We start from the raw sequence: 25,104 nt of genomic DNA on the forward strand, positions 1-25,104 counted from the left end.
TCAGAAGACATTTATAAAATTAGATTTCTTTTTTGACAGTTATAGTATCTCCTATTATATATCTATATAAAAACATATATATTAAGGGACTCATTGCTGCAGATATTAAGTGTAAAACATTTTTCAGTGAATGTATTAGTTTCTTCATTGATATTTGAAAGGAAGGATGTTATAGTGCCTCCCAATTTTCCCACCCAAAGGTTAGAAGAAGAACACTTGGAAGACAATTTTCAAAACAATTTACATGATTTACCTGGGTAAATTGACTTGTTTTGATAATTTTTCTCCATGGAGTGGCTATGCATGGGCTTTGGCAGCATATACTTTTAGAAGGGTCAAGAAAAGGCATTCTTGTGAACATGTTTAAGTCTGGGGAGTAAAACAGCCTGCATATCTATTAGATACATCTTTTAAAGATGATCAGTATACAGGCTGTACTGGATGAAGGCACATGTACAGTTAAAGAAACTGAATCACTAAGTCAAGGCACAGGACCAAAGGAGAATCCGGATATGAAGAACAGATAGTGAGAAGAAAAGATGAAGGAGATTCAACAGCTTACTATGTAATGGAATTGCTTAGCCTGAGTCTGACTACTCTGACTAAGGATGGGTTTACAAGTTAAGCCTTAGTGGATTCAGAGTTCACACACTGATACACATTACATGACTATAGCAGCTATGAGAATAGAAGATGTAAACATCATGTATGCAGGATTTATGGTGAGAGGTTTAAAATTGCAAGAGAAAGCCTGGACTATGTTTTGGGAATACCACAAGTGTTTCTCACAAAATGGTTTTAGATATGCAAATGTAAAGGGTATAACTAAGTGGAGGTAGGGGAGGGAAATGGCAGAAGGACAGACAGTGAGAGAGAATCATCACTGACAGAACCAATTTAGCTGCCCTAATAACTATAAGAAAGTATTTATTTTACATTATTATCATTGCAACTATTGTCTTTGCTTTGTCTGCAAATTATGTCTTGCTTTTGGAATATTACTTAGCATTAATAATAAACACAGTTATTTCAGTATCTATTTGTGTTCTGACTTAGTATATGTGTGTGTGAGTGTGGCTTTATTTTCTTAAGTAGTGGGTCATGCCAGTAGAGGAAGAACGTGGGGGATATCGCTTTTGTGTCTTGAAGTGGTGGATCTCACTGGAGCTATTATCCGGGAGATACCAGCCCTTGTGTCTTTGGTTTTTTTCCCTTTACTATATTAACAGAGCAAACCTGCAACACATTGACATCCATGATAATCACTTTTTTTTAGTATCACTGAAACTATGGTTGGAACACTTAGGGACCAACATCCTTGAGACCTAAGGATGGAGAAGATCTGATTAAGGAGAGAGAAATCCACAATAGTCTTTATACGGAGTAAACCTTCAACTGTCATCAGTGAAAGTGTTCTAAACCATCCATCCCACAACACCCAGTAAGAAATGAACTCAGTTATCCTCAATCCTTGATGAGGCAAAGAAAACCAACAAGCAGTTGAAGAACAACAAAATCTTTATGTGGGGGTAGAGAGGGTAGGAAAAAGAAGCAAACTCATGTCACAGTTTCATGTCCTCATTTTGAAGATCTGGAATGACAAGCATACCCCAGATGACTTCAGGGATGCCACAATCATGACAATCTTAAAGGAAGGTGATATGCCTAACTATGAAAGTTAGATGGATCATCTTGGTATCTTTGACAGGAAAGATCATTGGAAAAAATCTCCTGAACCATTTTCTTACACTTGCTAAAGAGCTCCTCCCAGAATCTCAGTGGGGATTAAGCCATGAAAACACATAATTGACGTAATCTTAACTGCTTATCAGTTGCAAGGGAAATGTGATTGGCAACATAAACCTCTCCATATAGCCTATTTTGACTTCATGAAATCCTTCAACTGTATCAATTGAGAAGCACTGAGCAGGATCCTTCTGAAGTATGGATACTTTAATTAATCACCATTCTTTGTTTGCATTCATGACACTATGCAAACAGTGATTCTTAGAAATGGAAACATTACAGATTCATTTGAGGTTAAGAGGGGAGTCAAACAAGGCTGCCTCATAACCACACTTTTCTCACTATTTCACACCTTGTTGCTACATCTGATTAGCAACAAGCTTCCAGTCAGAGTAGAGCTAAACTATCAAATGGACTGCAAACTATTTAACCTTAGTGTTGCACTGGAGGTAGACCCTTGGCCTGGCGCAGGATTGGTATGGCCCTCAGGGAAGTCTCAGAGTGCGCCTGCCGCCAGGAGGTGGAGCACACAAGAAGACAGAGGCAAGCTGGAGCTTCACTAATAACATTCTGGGGGTTTTGCAGGTTGAGCCCTTGGGTACCCGGACCACCTGGGCTTAGATGGGCCTCAGAGGTTCTCCCAGAGAGGTAGCGGAGAGGTGTGTCCACCAAGAGCAAGGGTGCGCGGCTAGTGGAGAACAGCTGAGCTAGACCGGAACAGAGTGTACAGGAGACCTACTGGAAGGGAAGAGGAACTGAAGGTCCTCCGGACAGGATAGGCAGTGCCTAGTGGTCTAGCTTGTAGAAGGCCGCGGGCAGCATCAGAGCAAGCAGACCTGGTAGTCACAGAAGAAGTGAAGAGAGTATCCGAGTGAAGCGCAAGGGTCAAAGCCAGGGAATCTATCCGAGGGTGGTCAGCCAAAGCAGGGGTCAGTTCCAGGTATCAGTCCGAGCGTGGTCAATGGCGAGCAGAGGTCAGTTCCAGGCAGCAGTCCAAATGTGATCAGTGGTGAGCAGAGGTCAATACTGGGTATCAGTCCAAACGTGGTCAATGGCGAGCAGAGGTCAATACAGGTATCAGTCCAATGTGGTCAGAGGCAGGCCGAGGTCAGTATCGTGAATCAGTCTGAGAAGGTACAACCTGGGAATCAGAGCAGGAATCAGGAACAGACACTGGCACACAGGAAGGACCACGAGAACACAGACGCAGGAATACTGGAACAAGCAAAGGATCTAGGAAGCAGGAACACAGGATGGCAACTAGCTTCTCACGAATGAGGCGACCCATTTGCCAAGGCAAGGAACTGAAGCCTGAGCATTGCCTTTTATGCATGGCTCAGGTGACTTCATCGTTGCACGCCACGGAGGAGTTTCCCGCGCTTGGCCCTTTAAAGGGTCAGGTGATCCGCGTGTGCGCCTAGGGGTGGACCATACGCCTACGAGGATGCTGAGCCCCGCCGTGAGGAGTAGTGCGAGCTCGAAGGCCCCGAGGGGCCTGGAGATGTCGTGGGATGCCACGGGTGTCAGGGGCTGGCTGCGGCTGCGAGGGAGGATGGACCATGCCTCGTGGAGGGGAGCCCGAGGTGAGCATGCCTGGCCATGGCACCAGCGCAGCCGGGACGCGCAACACTTAACTGATTCAAGTCCAGAACCAAAACCAGTTGGTTTTCAGTCATTGTGCTCCAATATGCTGATGATGCTGTAATTTTTGTTCACTTGAAAGTGAATCTTCAGGCAGTCCTCAATGAGGGCAAATTTCAAAAGTCATTTACCCAGGTAAAATTACCAGCTCACTTTTTAGTAAACTGTACCAGCCCTTGTGGTCCCCTGTGGGCCCCTCAAACTTCACCTTCACAGGGCTTAAACTGGATAACCTCCCCTGGGGTCCAGGAGCATTCTCTAGTCACCCTTATCCCACCAGCTCTGTGTTGCATAATGGCACCAGCCATTTGTCATACATGAATGGCACCAGCCATTTTGTTGTATGGCAAATGGCCAACACCATTATGAGAGTGCCAGCAGGGCAAGAACAACTGTGGATTGCTCCTGCCCATGGGGGAAAATATCCAGTTAGAAGGTATGTGAAGGGGAAGTTTGGGGGCCTGCAAGGGAACACAGGGTAGTAAGAGAGAATTCAGTAGGGTCCATGGGGGGTTGAGAGAAAGCACAGAGGAATTTAAAAAATGGCAGCTGGTGGGGGGGAGGTTAATGGGTGTGGCACAATATAAACAAAGGAAAAATGATTTAAATTTTGTTTTTCTTTTATTTTGTTCAAAAAATGAACCAAAACAAAACAGGAAATATCATTGACATTCTATTTTGTTTTAAATGCTAGGACATCCCTACTTTTCAGCTGCCCGCATAAGGACATATTCTTCTGGGGGAATTCTGTGCAAAAAAAATGAAGATTCTGCGCACAAGAACTTAAAATTCTGCAAACTTTATATTGGTCAAAATAACACTATTTACATGACAGTCTTTAAGTAATTACATTTTTTATTAATACAGAAAAAGTTATTACTTAAAGGTGCAGAATTTTAAATATTTTGAGCAGAATTTCCCTAGAAATTCACTGTAAGAGTGCCCCTTTCACTCGCTCTCCCTACTCCCCTGGCCACATTGGCTTCTTAGGCCCCAACTCCTCCACCTGCCAGTATTACTCCCTCTACCTCTAGGCTCAACCTCTACCTCTAGGCTCAACCCCTTCCACTCTATCGCCTCTCCCAGAGTTTGACCCCACTCTCAGTACTGCCCCTCATACAGGCTCCCTCTGTCCCTCTCTCTCTCACACACATGCTCCCTCTCTAGTGCACATACACACCCCCTCATACAGGTTCCCTCACTCTCTCGTACACACACATCCCCTCATACAGGGTCCCTCTCTCTTGCATACACACCCACACAAGCTCCCTTTCTCTGTCACACATACATCCTCACACAGGCTACCTATGACTCTCTCTCATGCAGCCCTTCACACTGGCTCTGTCTCACACATACACAATCCCTTCACACAGGCTAGCACCTCACATACACACGATCCTTTTTTCATACATACCAGCTCTCAGTCTCTCACATACATTCACAATCTCCTCATATAGGCTCCCTCTCTTTGGCACCCACACTCAAGGACCCCCCTCTCTCTCTCACACCCATCCCCTGCTGTCTTTATAGCTTTCACACCCCTCCCTCTCCTCCCTTCTCTTCCCCTCCCCCTCTTCTCTCTCATACCCCCTTCCCCTTCCTTCCCCTCCCTTCTCTCACACCCCTCTCCCCTCCCCTTCTCACACATACACACACACACACACCTCTCTACACACATTCACTCTCACGGAGGCCTTCAGCTTCGCAGCAAGTGGCGTGGGTCCCAAGGCATATGGGGGCCTTCATCTTTGCTGCCAATGTTGTGCCGGGGCCTTCTTCTTTGCCACGAACGGCATGCTGGAGGCCTTCATCTTTGTCGCGAATGGAACGCTCCATTCGCGGTATGCTGGGGTCTCCTCTGACATGTTCTGCGCAGAATTTGGAAATTCTGCACAGGGGGGAATTCTGCGCAAATTCTGTGCTCCACAGTAGCGCAGAATTCCCCCAGGACTAGACATAACATAAGATATGCCATACTGGGTCATAACAAGGGTCCATAAAGACCAATATCCTGTTTCCAACAGTGGCCAATCCAAGTCACTAGTACCTGGCAAGTAACCAAACAGAAAGATCACAAGTTACTATTGCATATTAATTACTGTCACAGCAGTTTATGGATTGGATTTATCCTCTAGGAGCTTATCCAAACCTTTTTTAAACCCAGTTATACTAACTGCTGTAACTGCATCCTCTGGCAGTGAATTCCAGAACTTAACTATGTGCTGAGTGAAAAAGAATTTTCTTTGATTTGTTTTAAAATGAGCTACTTGCTAACTTTATAGCGTGCCCCTTGGTCCTTCTATTATCTGAGAGAGAGTAAATAACCGATTTACATTAACTTGTTGAAGTCCTTTCATGATTTTTTAGAATTATATTATATCCCCCCTTAGTTGTCTCTTCTCCAAACTGAACAGCCCTAATCTCTTTAGCCTTTCCTCATAGGGCAGCCATTCCATGCCCCTTATCATTTTGGTTGCCCTTCTCTGCACTTTCTCCAGTGCAGCTATATCCTTTTTGAGATGTGGTGACCAGAATTGCACACAGTATTCAAGGTACGGTCTCACCATGGAGTGATACAGAGGCATTATGATATCTGTTTGCTTTTTTGATCTCCACAGCACACTGGGCTGACAATTTCAATGTATTATCTACTATGACGCCCAGATCTCTTTTCTGGGTGGTAATTCCCAAGATAGAACCTAACATTGTGTAACTACAGCAAGGGTTATTTTTCCCCATATGCATCACTTTGCACTTGTCCATGTTAAATTTCATCTGCCATTTGGAAGCCCTATCTTCCAGTCTTGCAAGGTCCTCTGGCAATTCATCACAATCCGCTTGAGATTTAATTACTCTGCATAATTTTGGGTCATCCACAAATTTGATCACTTCTCTTGCTGTATCCCTTTCTAGATTATTTATAAATGTATTAAAAAGCACCGATCCAAATACAGATACCTTTTTCCACTGTGACAATTGACCATGCTGGTTGTGTCCCATCAAATCATGTCTATCTAAATGTTTTGTGATTTTATTCTTTATAACAGTTTCCATGATTTTTCCTGGCATTTTTGAAAATTGCCCCAATATCTTTGCTGAGGCATATGAGAACATGGGACTGATGTTTAATACTCAGATAACAAGATCCTTCACCAACAAGCTCTCAAAGAGCTGTCCTAATATCTAGAAATTCAGATTTACAATGTGACTCTGAAGAACACTGCGCATTTCCCGTACCTTGGAAGTCATCACTCACAGGAGTATGACATTGATGCAGAAATCCAGCCTTGGCTCAAAAGTATAAGCATAAGCTTCAGTCACCCAAGGAAACAGGTGGTTAATAATTGTAACATCAGATTGAAAGCCAAGTTTATTGTATATCTAGGAGCTATAATTCTCACTCTACTGTACAGAGATGAGACTTGGACAACATCCAGAAGACTCCTCAAGGCACTAGAGAACTACCAGTAAAATTGCCTGAGAAAGATCTTCAAAATTCAGTCAGAAATCAGACAAACCAGAAATAGCATCCTATTGCAAGTAAACACTATGAGCTGAAAATGATAATCATCCATCATTGACTTTGTTGAGCTGGCCATGTTATCTGAAAACATTTTCTTCTCCTAGTTCATTCAAGGAAGATGCTCAAGAGGAAGGTAGAAAAAGTGCTTCAAGGATATCCACAAGACCAACACAAAGAAGTACAACATTGACACCAACTTGTGGGAGACTATTACTCAGGAATTCCCCAGACGGAAAAAGAATTTGCTACAAGAGTCTCATCTTTTTGAAACCTTATGATGGCAACATGAGGAGGAATTTGGGAATGGCAGTAACAGAAAGCCGCAACAACCTAGAGCCATCCATCCTGCTTGAAAATATGTCCAAATTGCAGAAGAGTCTATTGATCCCAGATCAGTCTTACTAGCTATCATCAGAATCACAGACTGGACAATCATAGATGACAATCATCCTTGACTGTAAGAGATTGCCAAAGAGGCATATTTAGATGTTTAGCATTCTAAAATGAAAATTTCTTATATGTCTAATTATATTGTAATTGAAGATCTCTAACATCTATTAGGAGAAATGTTATATTTTTCTCTAAGTTATTTTTGGTAGCATACAACTACAAAGGACAATTTTTTTAAAAACAATATAATTTGTCAACAAGCATTAAATTTGTTTTAGATTGTACAGACATGATATTAAATTGTAAATCACTAAAATAAAGGACCATGCATGTCTCATTGGTCTCCATGTGGTGCTGGAGGTTGGCTAAAGCTGAACACAGATTATTATATAGCAATGGTAAAAAAGAGACACAATAGCTTCCCCACTGTGTCTTTCCCACACCTGAACCCTCTTCTTGAGAGACTACGTCTGTAGGTGGAAGGTATTAATTCTATATACAAGCCCATTCAGGGGATAATTTTAAACCTGGCCGCATAAACACAAAGGGCCGGATTTTTAAACCTACACGTGCGGCCTACATTTGTGCGCTCTACCCGGTGCGCAGAAATGTACACCCGATTTTATAACATGCGCGCACAGCCGCGCGCATGTTATAAAATCCGTGGTCAGCGCACACAAGGGGGTGCACACACTAGTGCACCTTGTGCGCGCCGAGCCCTAGGGGAGCCTTGATGGCTTTCCCCGTTCCCTCCGAGGCCGCTCCGATTTCGGAGCGGCCTCGGAGGGAACTTTCCTTTGGCCTCCCCACCTTCTCCTCGCTTCCCCTATCTAACCCTCCCCCCAGCCCTACCTAAATCCCCCCTACCTTTATTTTGTAAGTTACGCCTGCCTCTGGTAGGCGTAACTTGTGCACGCCGGCCGGCTGCCAGCGCGCAATCCCCCGGCATGGCCACTGTGCTGGAGGCCTCGGCCCCGTCCCATCCCAGCCCCGCCCCTTTCACAAAGCCCCGGGACATACACGTGTCCTGGGGCTTTGCGCGTGTCACCGGGCCTATGCAAAATAGGCTCGGCGCAAGTAACCCTTTTAAAATCCACCCCAAAGTCTGTGTGTACTTATACCTGCGGACTTTGCACCAGTTTTCAAAGTGAATATACTCATGGACTTGCACCTTGAACATTGCCTCAGGAATACTAGCTGCACACATTTACACCTGCTAATTTGTGTGGGTACTTTTCTGAAAAAAAAAAAAAGTACGTGCACACTTATGAAAATGTTAAAATCTTTGAATTATTTAGATACTATTTTGTACAATTAATAAAGGTTATTTCAATTTCAACCGAGATACAATGCTTTGTTTTAGAAAGGACAATATCAGAAAAAAAGCAATAAGAAATGCAATGTGTAGCAAATAAAACCACAATTTGTATACATTTTATTTGTCCTAAGGAAAGGCCTTGAGCCCACTCCAATGAGCCTAATAACAACCACTTTCCAAAAAAAGGGGGCTTATGAGTAATTACATGCTCAATAATTTCTAATACTGTATCCTCCCCCCAAAATATCTTAGAACACAGAGTTAAATTATGTATTAAGTTACCATTAGTCATTTTACATTTGAGGAATGTGGCAGAGGCAATACCCATTTTATGTGCCTTAACTGTATCAATATATAAATGATGTAAAAGTTTATATTGCATTTTCTGAAATTGCGTATTCAATAACATTTTGCTGATTGGAGAAAAAAAAAGACAAACTGGTTAGAAGAAATATCCATCACATTGATATAAACTCAGACTTTTCAGAATGTAAAGGTGCATGCGTAGTTTCAAATCCCTATCCAAAGCCTCTCTGGGAATGCCTCTTGTCACTGTGCATAGATGCCCTGTGCACGTAACTTTATCCACATAGTGAAAAGGCAAATAAAAAAAATCAGGCGGATTTTAAAAGCCCTGCTCGCGTAAATCCGCCGGCGCGCGCAGATACCCGGGACGCGCGTAGGTCCCGGGGTTTTTGGAAGGGGGCGTGTCGGGGGCGTGTCGAGGGGGCGGGGCCCGATTATGTGGCGTTTTGGGGGCGGGACACAGCATTTTGGGGGCGGGACCGGGGGCGTGGTTTCGGCCCGGGGCGTTTTGGGGGCATGGCCGCGCCCTCCGGAACCGCCCCCGGGTCGAGTCTCGGCGCGCCAGCAGCCCGCTGGCGCGCATGGATAAAGGTAGGGGGGATTTAGATAGGGCCGGGGGGGTGGGTTAGGTAGGGGAAGGGAGGGGAAGGTGAGGGGAGGGCGAAAGAAAGTTCCCTCCGAGGCCGCTCCGATTTCGGAACGGCCTCGGAGGGAACGGTGACATGCTGCGCGGCTCGGCGCGCGCCGGCTGCCCAAAATCGGCAGCCTTGCGCGCGCCGATCCAGGATTTTAGAAGATACGTGCGGCTACGCGCGTATCTTCTAAAATCCGCTCTGTGCAGATTGCCGCTCTGTGCAGATTACCCCCCATGCCTTCAGATAAGGGTAGCAACTGCCACTCCATGCAAGTTATCCCCATGCCTTCAATTAAGTATAGCAACTGCCCCTCTGTATATGTCACCCTCGTGCCTAAATGTTATTCATAAAGCTAAATATAGGTTACTCCATTTCTTCATTTCCATCTTTTAGTCTCTAGAAATCCATAGGGGTAGATTTTAAAAGAAGCGCGCATGGCGTACATGTGCGCGCGCTACCTGGCACGCGCACATGTACACCCAATTTTATAACATGTGCGTGCAGGTGCACGCATGTTATAAAATCAGGGGTTGGCGCGTGCAAGGGGGTGCACAATTGTGCACCTTGCGTCTGCCGAGCCGCGCTGCCTTCCCCCTACCCTCCCACCCCACCTTCCCATCCCTACCCCTACCTCCCCCACCCTTTCCCCCCTACCTTTTCCTTTGCTTTTTTTTATCTCCAAACTTTCTTCAGCCCTGGGGCTGAAGTAAGTTGCGCGCGCCGGCCAACTGTCGGCGTGCGATCCCAGGCACAACAAATATGGCCGCTGTTATGGGAGCCTGACCTCGCCCTACCCCCGGACCTCCCCACCCATGCCCCACCCCCTCCCACCCCTTTTTGCACGTGTCCCGGGGCTTTATGCACATCGCCGGGCCTTTTTAAAATAGGCCCGGAGCACGTATCCCTTTTAAAACCCATAGGGGTAGATTTTAAAAATTTGCGCGATCACGTACTTTTGTTCGCGCACCAGGCGCGAACAAGAGTACGCTGGATTTTATAAGATACTCGCGTAGCCACACGTATCTTATAAAATCCAGGGTCGGCGCGCGCAAGGGGGTGCACATTTGTGCAACCTGCGCGCGCCGAGCCCAGCCTGCGCTGCCTGTTCCCTCCGAGGCCGCTCCGATTTCGGAGCGGCCTCGGAGGGAACTTTCCTTCGCCCTCCCCCCACCTTCCCCTCCCTTCCCCTACCTAACCCACCCCTCCGGCCCTATCTAAACCCCCCCTTACCTTTGTTGGCAGATTTATGCCTGCTAAAAGCAGACGTAAATCTGCGCGCACCAGCGGGCTGCTGGCACACCATCACCCGACCCGGGGGCTAGTCCGGAGGCCTCGACCATACCCCCGGGCTGGCGCCACGCCTCTGGGCCTGCCCCCGAAACGCCGCGTCATTTCGGGAACGCCCCCGACACGCCCCCTCCGCGCCCCTTTTACGAAGCCCCGGGACTTACGGGGCTCTGCGTGCGCCGGCGGCCTATGCAAAATAGGCGCGCCGGCGCTCGAGGGCCCTGCGCATGTAAATCTGGCCGGATTTACACGCGCAGGGCATTTAAAATCCGCCCCAAATTGTTTATCCCAAGCCTTTTTGAATTCCATTGCCGTTCTTGTTCTCACCATCTTTTCTGGTCGGGCATTCCAGGCATCTACCATGTTCTCTGTGAAGAAATATTTTCTGATATTGGTGCTGAGCATACCCTTTGAAACTTCATATCATTACCCCTAGATTCAACAGTTTCTTTTCAACAGAAAAGGGTTGATATTGTGATTCATTACTACTTTTCAGGTATCTGAAGTTTGTATCATATCTCCCCTGCACCTTTTCTCCTCCAGGGTATACATATTTAGTTCCCTTAACCTCTTCTCATAAGACTTTTGATAAAGACCCCACACCATTTTTTGTCACCCTTCTCTGGATCGCTTCCATCCTATCTCTGTCCTTTTGAGCTATGTTCTCCAGAGCTGACCACAATACTCCAGGTAAGACCTCACCAAAGACCTGTACAAAGGCATTATCACCTCCTTTTTTCTGAGGGTTATTCCTGTCTCTATGTAGCCCAGCATTCCTCTAGCTTTAGCTACCACCTTGTCACATTGCTTCAGTGCCTTCAGACCTTCAGAAACAATCACCACAACATCCCTCTCTTGGTCTGTGCACATTACTCTTTCAATCCCCATCACATACAACTCTTTTGGATTACTACACACCAAATGCATGACTCTGACCTTCTTGTCATTGAATTCCAGCTGCCTAATCTTTGACCATTCTTCAAGCTTTCTTAAATCACTTTTCATTTTTTCTATTTCTTCAAGCATGTCTAGTCCATTCCAGATCTTAGTATCATCCACAAAAAGACAAACTTTTCCCTCTAACCTCTCCGCAATGTCACTCATCAAGATATTGAATAGAACTAATCCCAAAACTGATCCTTGAGGCACTCCTCTTAATAGTGTTCTCTCTTCAGAGTAAGTTCCATCAGACTTCTATCAGTCAACTAAGTTGTAATCCATTCCACCTTAGGACCTGCTCCCAGGCTTCTCATTTTATTGATGAGCCTCCTATGTGGGACTGTATCAAAAGCTTTGCTGAAATCCAAGTAAATCACATTGAGTACTCTTCCTTGATCTAATTCTCTAGTCACTCAATCAAAATATACAATCAGATTTGTTTGACAAACCCTTCTGCTGGTAAAACCAGGTACAGCAATTCAACAGATTGTAGATAGTTCACTATCCTTTACATTTGCAGAGACTCCTTTAATTTATCCACCACTGAAATAAGGCTAATTAGTCTAGAATTTTCAGTCTCCACTTCAGTTTCCAGGGAATTTTCAGTACCACTTCAGTTTCCAGGGATCTATTGAACAGGTATTTCAGTGGACCCACCAGCACATCTCTGAGCTCCTAAAGTATCCTGAAATGTATCTCATCTTGCTCTATGCCTTGTCTACTTTCAGGTTTCCTAGTTCTTCCCATATATTCTCTTCTGTAAATGGGGTGGCATCTACTCTACTTCCATTTCTTCTCTTGTCGACCAGCAACGGTCCTTCTCTCCTCTTTAGTGAAAACCAAACTGTTTAATATTTCTGCTATTTCTTCATCATTCTCCACACATTGCTCCTTGTCTCCTTTCAATTTTTCAATACCATCTTTGGTCTTCCTGCTTTCTGTGATATATCTGAAAAATATTTTGTCACCTCGCTTAATCTCTTTGTCAATTCTTTCTTCACTTGACATTTTGCTTTCCTGATTTCTTTCCTTGTCTCCTTCAGCTTCACCAAATATTCTTCCCTGTGTTCCTCTTTTTTAGATCCTTTGTATTTCTTAAATGCTATTCTTTTTGCCTTTTCTTTTTTAGCCATATCTTTTGAAAACCAGAATGGTTTCTTTTTCTCTTACTTTTGTTTCTTTTTCTTACATAAATATTTTTTGCCTTTGTAATAGCTCCTTTTAATTTGGCCCACTGTTTTTCCACTTTATCAGTCTTCCCCAGTCTTTTAGCTCCTTCTCAAGGTATATCCCCATTTTACCAAACTCTGTATTCTTGAAATCTAAAACTTGGGTTTTCATGTGTCTTCTCCCCATCCCAGTTGTTATATCAAACCATTTTGTCTGATGGTCACTGTTGCTCAGATGAGCTCCTACTTGTAAATCAGAAACATTATCCCCATTTGTGAGTACCACTCCATCCCTTAGGGGATTTATCACCATTTGGAAAGAGGATAACCAATGGGATGGTGCTATACCGGGGTACAAATTATATCGCAATGACAGAGAGGAGAATCTTGGGGCGGGGGCGCTTTATGTCCGGAATGGCATAGAGTTCAACAGGATAAAGATCTTTATGGGTAGAAATTCCTTGAGTGGGGGAAGAGAATAGTGATAGGAGTATACTACCATCCACCTGGCCTAAATGGTGAGTTGGACAGTGAAATGCTAAGGGAAATTAGGGAAGCTAACCGAACTGGTAGTGCAGTAATAATGGGAGATTTCAATTACCTCAATATTGACTGGTAGGGCATGATAGAGAGATAAAGATCCTGGATGGAATAAATGATGGAATAAATGACAGTTTCATGGAGCAATTGGTTCAGAAACCAACGAGAGAGGGAGCAATTTTAGATCTAATTCTCAGTGGAGCGCAGGATTTGGTGAGAGAGGTAACAGTGGTGGGGCCGCTTGGCAATAGTGATCATAATATGATAAAATTTGAATTAATGACTGGAAGAGGGACAGTAAGTAAATCCACGGCTCTAGCGCTAAACTTTCAAAAGGGAAACTTTGATAAAATTAGAAAAATAGAAAAAAACTGAAAGGTGCAGCTACAAAGGTAAAAAATGTGGAACTGGCGTGGACATTGTTAAAAAATACAATCCTAGAAACACAGACCAGATGTATTCCACGCATTAAGAAAGGTAGAAGGAAGGCAAAATGATTACCGACATGGTTAAAAGGTGAGGTGAAAGAGGCTATTTTAGCCAAAAGATCTTCATTCAAAAACTGGAAGAAGGATCCGTCAGAAGAAAATAAGATTTCATCCAGTCTAGTTTTTACTCAAGTTGTAGCACTAAGACCATGCTGATCTTGATCTTGGATGACATTCTTGCTCTTCTGAACAGAGTTGAATTGGCTTTGCTGGTACATTTAGATCTTTTGAGTGCTTTCACATTTTTCATTCAGTCCCTCCTCTTAGACCCATGTTGGTCTGCCTGTCCTTTGGACTGACGGACCAGAAGGTTCCCTTCATATCTGTTAGGAAGTACACAGTCCATGTGCCATAGAGAGATCTTATCTGTCTCTAGAGAGATTTGCTGCAGTGTACCCCAGGGATCCTCCCTGTCTACACTGCTTTTTAATATATTTTTGCAGTCTCTGGGGAGAATAATGTGGTCTTCTGGATTCATTAGTCATACTTATGTGGACAACATTCAGCTTATGGTCCCTTTCGCAAAGACCGAGAGGCATCAATCACATTGCTAGATGTTTGGCTAACATTGCATCTTGGCTTTCTAAAAGTAAATTGGCCTTGAATACCAATAAGACCGAAATTATAGTTATGCATGCTCTCAGTTATTGATGGTCTGGTAATTACACCTGCTTCTCAGATAAAACATTAGAAGTAAGATTCAATTTATTGTAAAGCTTGAATTAGAAGTGGACATAATAACATGGAATGTCTACCTGAAACTTAGATTGGTGAGGCAGTTGTACCCCTTTCTGACTAAAATGATATAAAAATAATCATGTAAGCACTTGCCATTTTGCAAATTGATTATTGCAATGCTCTGTATATTGGCCTACTTGTTAAGACTACTCATAAGCTATAGATTATACAGAACATTGAGGTAAGAATTGAGGAGATTCCAGTGCTATGCCTCTGCTTCATAAATTGCCCTGGTTACTAGTCCTCACTAGATCTAGATTTAAGCTCCTTATCTTTTTTACCCTGCAGGGGAAAATGTAGATAAGTCCTTAGAGGAAGGCTAAGGTAGCATAGGCCAGGTAGGAAGCTTAGGTATAGTCAGGTTTGTTTTTGTGCATCGCCACTTTTCATGTGATTCTTTGGTTGCGAATGAGAGAGACGGCATTTTCTGTAGCAGGTCTGGAACTTTGGAATAACTTTCCTTTAGAGATCATGCAAGAAACCAACGTGTTGGCTCTTAGAAAAAAGTTTAAAACTTGAATGTCTCCAATTAATTCTCAATAAATTCAGATTTGGATTAATAGAATTGGTAATGGCTATTTCGAGTGAGGGTCATGGTTCAAGTGGTTTTATAGTTCTGCATATAACAATTAAGGACGGCAGATAAAGACCAAAATGATCCATCCAGTATTCCCAACAAGATGCTCCATGCAGGTTACCCCATGCCTTCTGGTAAGGGTAATAACTGCTGCTTTGTGCAGGTACTCACATACAGAAATGTAAACTTTGGGTTTAACAGAAATTACGCCATTTCTTCATTTCCAGTCTCCACGTAGGAACAAGCTCCTGACTGAAAGTACATGCAGGGAGTAAAACATTAACTCCCTAAATGTACCTAGCTGGCCAGCCCAGGTTTAGCCTCGGGCCTGCTCACAATGTTGTCCGTTTTCTCTGCTGGGGGGAAAGGCAGCTATTTTCAAAGGGGCCTTGTCTGTGGGTACATACATATTTACCCAATGGACAATTCCTTTGAAAATTTCTCCTGTAGAGATTATCATTACACTGGTTAGAGACAGAGAAAGAACAATGGGGCCGATGCAATAATTATGTGCAGAAAGTGAGCGCTGAATAGTCAGCACCCACTTTCCTAACACGTCCCCAGGTGCCCCTCCTGGGGGCGCCATGCAATATTTAAATTAGGGGTCACGTTAGCAAGGAAGCGCTAGGGGCGCTTGCGTGCCCCTAGCACCTCCTTGCTAATGAGAACCCAATCGGCGTCGGCCATTCGCCGGTTATGAAAAGCGATGCCGAGTTTATCAACATTGGTTTACCTACACAGCACAGCTACACAGCCAGGGGGTTCAGGAAACAGACGCTTGTCGATTGAGCATCCATTTCCTGCACCCGAACTGCTGGCGTTTTCTTTTTTAACTTTTTTTTTTTAAGTTTATTTAGTTTCATTTTTCCTCCTACTTAATATTCCAATGATATTAAGTAGGAGGCAGTACAGAAAAGCAGTTTTTTCTGCTTTTCTGTACTAGTTTAAGGAACACTCAGCAATTAATGCCTGCTCCGGTCAGGCATTAATTTCTGACCGCAAAAATGTGTGTCCTGGATGCACATTTTTTTCTTGCATCGGGAGTGAATAGCTAATAGGCTATCTGCATGTGATGAGCGCTGCATAAGGGGATTAGTTACTGCCTTTATAACCCACGTCCAACTGCGGGTTAACAGTGCGCTCGGCTGAGCGCATTGTATTGCATCTGCCCCAATGGCAGGTAAGGTTCTTATGGGGATTTTTTTTTACGCTCAGTCTAAAATTTAACATGATAATAAGCCCAGAAGAAAAATAGTTGGAAAACATCTTTTTTGGGTAAGAAAATATTGTAACTTTGTTTACAGTACCTTTAGGACGCACTCTTCTTTTAGAAGATGAATTTAACTCCTAAAGTGAATTTTTATATAAAAAACAAAAATGCATTTAAATATATAAATGTAACTTCCTCTCCAGTTCTGGAGCCAGGAGGGCAGGGGTACACGACGGTCCCGAGGCCAATCATTTAAGTTTCTCCAACTCCTATACAGTCCAAGAGCCCCGGGACAGGGTTCTTTATCCAAGGGAGGGGGGAGGAATAAATCCTTCAAGGCCCATGATTGGCTGGGATGACTCTTGATTTGTTGCCCTGGGGGAGGGATTAAGAGGTCTTTATCAACTGTACAGGATGTGAGTGCTAATGAATACACTGGAGGCTCAGAGTGAGTGGATAAAAATAAATCTTTACTGTCAGAGTTCTTAAACAGCAATTTTGGCACTGTCCACATTAGTTCTTATCACAAGACGGAATTTACATTTCTCCAGTTGTATCTGTGCAAGTGTCTCTCAGTATTGGGCAGGGAAATGCTCACTCTCTGTGGTTTGGTTAAATAAAGTTCCCAGTTGGGCAGGATATCCTCAGCTGGGACGGAAAACCCCTTCCAAAATTACTAATGAGGAAAGGGATTAAAGTCTCTGCACAGTCTCCGCAATGTGTCTCTTTCCCAGGATTCTGATTGGGTGTCCTCAGACTATTATATGTCTTATTCACAGTTCTCCTTTCCAGTTATCTCAATGGGATTTTTCATAGGAAAAGTCCAGTAGCAGGGAACATAGCATTTCTCTAGAGATGTCCCCTCTTCAGGAAAGAGGGGTGGCCATAAACTTTCTCCTGGGAATTCAAAAAAAATCTTCACCAAAATGTAGAAACTCTGGAAACTTCCTGCAGTGGGTCAACTTTTATCCTGCCCCCTTGCGAGGGCTGGAGAGCATTGGAGTCTTTCCTACCCTTTGATCGAACCTAACTGGTGGATACTAAGGCTCTCACAAGAGGGATCCTCCAAAAGGCACAAAAACATCCAAAAATCTACAACTAAAAATATGGAATTAGCACCAAGTAGGCATAGGCCCACTTCCCACTAGGGTATTGGCCCAGGCTGTAAATCCCAGTGCCCAAGCAGGGGAACAAACTCAAGAAACACTCTCCTAGTCTCTCTAAGTTTTAACCAAAATGCCACACTGCGAAATGCTGCACACTGCTTTTATATACATCAGGGGGCTGGCCATTTCAACGACTTCAGTGGAGGGGCTGTTCAGAAATGGAGCACCCCTCCCTCCACTATTTGTCCTATCCTAGCTCACAGGGTTCAAGACTAGTGGCATATTGTGATGATCCCAAAGGGTCATCAGATAAACGTAAAAAAAGTAAATCAGTGCTATTTTCTGGACTTAACATTAATTTGCTTTGAGAATTGGATGATTCAGAGGCTTACCAAACATTTATAGAGCCTTCCATGTCTAAGATACAGACTCAAAGCATTATTGTCATCCGAAAACCATTTGGCAGATGTACAGCAGCTGCCCAGCATATGACTGGCTTCTCAAGAAATACACATGGGTTATGGCAACTTTCAAAGTCAACCACCAAATTAGCTAAGAAAAGTAAGCACACGTAATACAATCTCTCCAGAACCTGGCCAGCTGTTCAAGGAGCACTGAGTGGTAAAAGCCACGGTCCAAGATCCAAGATGGATTATGCTGACTTCTGAAGTCAAACACCAAAGCAGTTTTAAAAAATAAAAATGCCCCGATAAACTTAACAAAAATGTTTTGTCAAGCTGACCAATTCCCCAAAAATATTATTCAAAAATTCTTTTATATCTCCTCTTATTCGTTTGGGGATTCAGCACTATCAACATGTTACTCTCTGCTTAGATGTTTTTCTAAATGCTTGTGGGTTCCCTCCCGATGCAGTCTATTCAAAACACAGCCCATGTTGGGGGACCGTGAATCTAATGACACAATTTATGTGGTCTGATGCTGACGAATGAACTCCCTGTTTGCCTGTACACAATAAAAGTGTTTTGTATTTGAACTTCAGGTCATGTTTTAACCTCTATGTCCCTCCTCCTTATATTGATTATTTGACTTCCAAAGTCAACCATAGAGGCGGCTGAGAGCAGTATGCAGATGAATTGCATCCTCCCCAGTCACTGGCCTCCTACTCAAGGAACATGGGGTGGCAGCGTCCCAGGCCTGATGTGTTATGCATGCTGGCCACGGTAGACCCGCAGCCCGGCCCCCTCACCTCTCTCAGACGAATCCAGTGCCTAGTTCCTCGTCCCTGGCGGCAGTAGGCCACCAGCTCCATCCTTGGGCCGCCCCTGGTGCCTCCGGCTCAGCTGCAGATCCCTGTGCTTTGCGTTGGGCCTCTCCGCATGTCCCGCGGAGAGACGCCACCACTCAGCGCCTCGCCGCTCCCTAGGCACGCGCGCGCATCATTGTGTCTTAAGTAGGACCCGCGGCGGGAACCTAGCCATGGCCCCAGATGATGATGTCAGCGGAGCTCCGGTACTTAAGGCCGGACTCCGCTCCTAAGGATTGCCTTTGCAACAGGTCTCCACGTTGGTCGTGTACTTGTTGCTTCCTGGTGATTCTCCTTCATTCCTGGTTCCTGATCCTCGCGGACTCCTGTTCCTGGTTTCCTCGTTCCTGTGTTCCTGATTCCTACCCTACTCTTGGATTGCCTTCTCGGACTACGACTTCTGCTTTGCCTGACCATGCCGTTGACTCTCTCAAAGCCCGGACCTCTGCTTCGCCTGACCACGCCGTTGACTCTCCAAGCCCAGACCTCTGCATCGCCTGACTACTCTATTACCTCTCTCCAAGCCCAGACCTCTACATTGCCTGACTACTCCATTGCCTCTCTCCAAGCCCTGAACTCTGCATTGCCTGACTACGCTTTTGACTCTCTTCTTGTCCAGATCTCAGCCTTGCTTGCCACTGCTTCCAGATTGCCGTCGCCCTGACTCCAGTTTGCCCTACGACGCTTCTTTAGTCTACGACCTGGACTTGGCCTATTCAGGCTCCGGCCTGTTCTTGCTCAGGTGCTCCCTGTCTGACTTTGGTTCTATTTGCACCCACATCTCCGGGACTTCGCCTCGTCCAGTACAGACTTCTTCTCTCCACTGTTGCTGCCTCTGGGCTGACCTCTCGATCCTTCCATCAACGACGACATACGGAGGCCCACCTAAGTCCATCTGGCCCCGGTACCCAAAGGCTCAACCTGCAAGGAACGAGGGCTGGTATTGGTGAAGCGCCAGCCGGCCTCCATCCTTCAGCCTACTGCGCCTGCCGATAGTGGGGATCCATAGGATCCCTCCTACAGGTAACTACAGACTTCTCAGTGGACAAAACTATGGAAATAAAAATAAAGAAAAGGATAGTACAGTACTTTGAAGCAAGTAGATTACAGGATCCTAGAGAGCATGGTGCACAAAGGGAAATTCTTGCCAAATAAACTTGATTTAGTTTCTGTGAGGTGACAAAAGCAGCAGAGGAGAGAGGAGCAATGGTTATCTGGACATTAGTAAGGCTTTGGATGCTATTCCATACAGTAGGGTGGTAAACAAACTAGCCAGTATGGGGGTCAATTTTCAAAGAACTGCTCAGTTTATAAGATAACTAACTAATTTTAAACAGTTAGCTTTAGGAAAATTTTCAGAGGAACCTAACTTTTTCAGCTAAAAATTCACCAGAATCTAGTTGGTCAAAATTTGACTGGCTATTTCTTTTACAAATTCACTTCTCTGGGAGTAGGACAGAAAGTCATTAACTGGATGAGGAATTGGTTAAGTAACAGATGGGCTGAGTCAGTAAAGTCTGCGGGAGAGCGGGCGCCCGCCCGGCCCTGTCTAAACCCCCCCCTTACCTTTGTCGGGGGATTTACGCCTCCCGGAGGGAGACGTAAATCCCCGCGCGCCAGCGGGCCGCTAGCGCGCCGGGACACGACCTGGGGGCGGGTCTGGAGGGCGCGTCCACGCCCCCGGACCGCCCCGGGCCGTAGCCACGCCCCGGGCCCGCCCCGGAACGCTCCCGACACGCCCCGAAAATGCCGCGCGGTTCGGGCCCGCCCCTGACACGCCCCCGACACGCCCCCCTCAGAAAACCCCGGGACTTACTCGAGTCCCGGGGATCTGCGCGCACCGGTAGGCCTATGTAAAATAGGCTCACCGGCGCGCAGGGCCCTGCTCGCCTAAATCCGCCCGGATTTGGGCGGATTTAGGCGAGCAGGGCTCTTAAAATCCGCCCCATAGTTTTCTGAATCGTGCGGGAATACCTAATAGGGCCATCAACATGCATTTGCATGTTGCGAGCGCTATTAGGTTCGGGGGATTGGACGTGCGTTTTCGGCCCCTTACTGAATAAGGGGTAAGGGAAAACACGCGTCCAATGGCAGGTTAACAGTGTGCTCCATCGGCGCGCACTGTACTGTATCGGCCCGAGAGAGTGGTAGTGAACAGAGTGCAAAGTGATGTATATAGGGAAGAGCAATCCAAACTATGGTTACATGATGCTGAGTTCCATGTTAGGCATCACCATGCAGGAAAAAAGATCTTGGAGTTACTGTGGACAATACTTTGAAATCTTCAGCTCAATGTGCAATAACAGTCAAAAAAGTAAATAGAATGTTAAGAATTATTAGGAAAGAAATAGAAAATAAAACAGAAGATATCATAATGCCTCGGTATTGATCCGTAGTATGTCCGCCCCTTGAGTATTGTGTGCAGTTCTTGTCTCCCATCTAAAAAAAAATATAGCTGAACTTGATAAGGTGGAGAGGAAGGTGACAAAAATGATAAAGGGGATGGAATGGCTCCTCTTTGAAGAACAGCTAAACAGGTTGTGCTCTTAAGTATGGAGAAGAGACAGCTGAAAAAAATATGATAGAGGTCCAAAAAAATCATGGGTGCAGTGGAATGGATAAGTAGGGTACAATTATTTACCCTTTCCAGTAGTACTAGGACTAGGTGACACTCCATGAAGCTAATAGGTAGCATTTTTAAAACAAATTGGAGAAAGTATTTTTTCATTAAGTGCACAATTAAAATGTGGAATTTGTTGCCAGAGGATATAGTGAAAGCAGTTAACATGGCTGGGTTTAAAAAGGATTTAGACAAATTCTTAGAAGAAAATACCATAATCCATTCTTAGCCATGTAGACTGGGAAAGTCACTGTTTAATCCCTAGTTATAAGCAAGTAGGACTGAATCTATTCTTCACAAAAATGCTGGGTAGTGGGTGCTTGTGATCTAGTCACTGTCAGAGACAGGATGCTGGATTTGATGGATCTTTGGTCTGACCCAGTATGGAATTTCTTACGTTTTTATGTTCTTATTCTGGTGATCAGTGGGGCATCTCACAGCTCAGTGATAGGACCAATTCTTTTCAATATTTTTATTAGTGTCATCATAGAAGAAAATATATCTATTTGTACATGACACAAACATCTGAAATGGGATTACCATATCATGAAAGGTGAAAAAAGAAAGTGCCCTTCAAAAAACTGGAAAAATGTATTTCGATACAAAAAAGTCCCAAACAAGAAAGTAACATAAGAGTAATCATCTCAGATGGCCTGAAATAGCCAGTCAAAATAATAAAGAGGTATGTAAAGCTTACAGTATTTATTTATTTAAAAGTTTTTTATACTACTTATATAGGACATACCGTACTACGTGGTGTACAAAGCAACATACAAGATAAAATCTCACATAAAACAATAAAATACATTAATAACATTACAATATAACATAAAAGAAAATAGCAATAAAATTGGCAAAAAAGAGAGGAGTTCCCTAGTTTCTTTTTAAACAGCTTGCACTCTATAACAAATCAAACTGCAGGTGGCAACCCATTCTAAAGGATTGGGCCAATAACCAAGAAAGCCCAAATATGGGTAGCTTGTAGTGGGTACCTTCAACAGACATTTAATATCCGCTGACCACAAAACACACAAAGGAACATATGGCATGTCTATTCCGTTAAATATGCAGAACCATCTTCCTGGAGGTCTTTGAACACCAGCACTATTACCAGTATGATCAGCTTATCTGGAGATTCATCGTCAGCAGGGAAAAGGAGGAAACTCTGACCTTGCATAGATCACTAGCGACATCCCACCTCAAATACTATGTCCGCTTCTGTGTGCCAGACCCTCACAAAAACATTTATAGAAGAAAGGCTATGAAAATTGTGCAGAGTCTACTTCTCAAAATTCCACTTGCTGGAAGAGAGAAGAGAAAGGGGCATATGAGAGATAGATTCAAATATGTAGCAGACTTCACTAAAGTAGAAGGAGGCATTTCCCACGGAAAAAGAAATTCAAGGAGAAAGGGTAATGATATGAAGCTGGAGGGAGGGATGCACGCAGCAAATATAAGGAAATACCTTTTTCACTGAGAGGGCAATGGATGCTTGGAAAAGCCGAGCAGAAGAAGCAGCAAAAACCCAAAATGTGACAAAAACAAAGCACGCTTGGGACAGATACAGAGGGAGGCGGTAAGAACAGGTTGTGTGGAGTTAGTAAAAGAAATGGGTGGCAGTAAACTGGGGGAGCTGGGTGTTGGCCTCCATATACTCAATCCCATGGAACAGCAAAGGGCCAAAGTCAGTATTTTTTTTTTTTTGTTTTTAAAGGATTTCACAAGCTCTCTCTATTTTATTCCCTCCCTTCCCCAATATGCACACTCACACTGTGAATGTACTCTCTTCAAGAAAGTGTCTGTTTCATCAGGGTTTTATTGAACTTCAGGGCATGTCTTAAAGGGCTGAAGTTTCTTGATTAGAAAGGATTCCAGCGATAAATATACCTAGGCATCAAATAATCAGGTTTTCCCGCATTCCTGTCCTGAGTCTTTCCTATACCTTTCATTTCACGGTGAACTTTGAACATTTTTGTGCCTGTGCAGCGAGTTGTTACTTGTAGGAAAAAAAAACTTCAGGCATCCGCGCTCTCTCTGTGCAACCACAGACCAGGGCTGTGGGCATCTAAGGAATAAGATACAGCAAAGCACAAAGAAGCCTTAACATTTACTGCAGTATTCTTTATCCGTGTGCATGCAGGAAAGGCAGAGCTAAACATTACCCCAAGGCAAGGAAAATGCCTCTGTCGGGATGAAGTGCACGCAAGGAAGGGATGTGACAGAGCCAGAAAAACAGACAAATAAATACGGCTTAATGAATATCTTAAAACATCAATATAGAAAATGCTTCAAGAGAAAGAAAAGATGATGAACAAGGGCTTCAGAATCCCAGTGGAAAACTAAACATTTGTCTTAATCTGGTTTTCAGGGTCAACAAAGTAAAAAAAGAAAGAAACAAAGCAGCCACACCAAAAGAGAGCTCTGTTTTCAAATGGTCCTTTCTATTCTGCACCTATAGCAGGATATCTGAAAACAGATCCTAAAGCGCAGGCTATCAATTGGGGAAACAGCTTGCTTTGCCTGCAGGGTGGTGCGTGGATTTCTGGCAGTCAGCCATACAGCCAAGAGAGCTGGCTACATGATGTGCACGTGAAATGCCAGTGGACAAGTGGAACTGTTTTAAAAATTCATTTTCCACAGAAGGCTCGTTTCAGTGCTACAGGCTTTCTAGGACAGGGTTTACCCACTGTAGTTCTCCTTTATTCACCCTTTCTCTGTCTGCCAAGTTTTCATGTGGTCAGGTATTCTTACCCAGGATAATAGAAAGAAGAACGAGAATGGCAGTGTCTCTAATCTGAGCTCCCGACTAACACTTTCAGGCTTGAGCGCCCGTTTCTCTAATGCATGCCCATTCACCTCCCCCGGGCATGTGATGCAGTAGGCAAATGAGCCGTTGTGTTTAAAAGGAGGTGCTAGGGGAAATTGTGCATCCCTAGCATTTCCTCGGCATCAGGCGCCCGGAGAAGTGGCCCATTTTCTAACCCTCTGCACAGCCACGGGTTAGGAAAACGGACGCTCAGTAATTAAGAATACGTTTTCCTAACCTGACTGCCGGCAAGCCATTTATTTATTTTTAGTTTTTTTTTACCTTATTCCTTTTTCTGGTTCCTCTGACTTAATATCACCACAATATTAAGTTAGAGGAACTAGAGAAAAGCAGTATTTTCTGCTTTTCTGTTAACTTTAGGCGCTCCTCAAGACTTTACGCCTGCTTTGAAACAGGTGTTAATTTTTGAGAGTAAAAATATGTGTATTGGATGCACATTTATTTTTTACATAAGTAAGTAATAGCTAATAGGCTTATCAACATGAATTTACATGTGATGAGCACTTTTAGCTATGCACTGGTTTGGACGTGCGTTTTGACGCACTAATCCCCTTATTGCATAAGGGGTTATAGAAGCGTGTTTTGAACGCGTTTCCAACCGGTGGTTAACCAGTGTGCTAGCCTGAGCGCATGATACTGCATCGGCCTGAATGGGTGAGTAACCAACATGTGGCTGGTAAAAAGCTGTTCTGACTCTGGCTTCTCATTATTTTTAATGGCAATTTAATTGACTTTTTAAACAACTTTTAGTTAAACCTGTAGAAGAGTAATAATATTCTT

The 25,104-nt window shown here is 44.2% G+C and overlaps 1 protein-coding gene across 1 annotated transcript in view; it reads right to left on the minus strand.

Moving 5' to 3' along the window:
- Positions 1-25,104, minus strand: part of FERMT1 (fermitin family member 1) — a 213,159-nt gene that overhangs the window by 139,687 nt on the left and 48,368 nt on the right. The window lies entirely within an intron of this gene.

Source organism: Rhinatrema bivittatum, chromosome 3, assembly GCF_901001135.1.
Source record: "Rhinatrema bivittatum chromosome 3, aRhiBiv1.1, whole genome shotgun sequence".
In the NCBI taxonomy this organism is placed as follows: Eukaryota; Metazoa; Chordata; class Amphibia; order Gymnophiona; family Rhinatrematidae; genus Rhinatrema; species Rhinatrema bivittatum.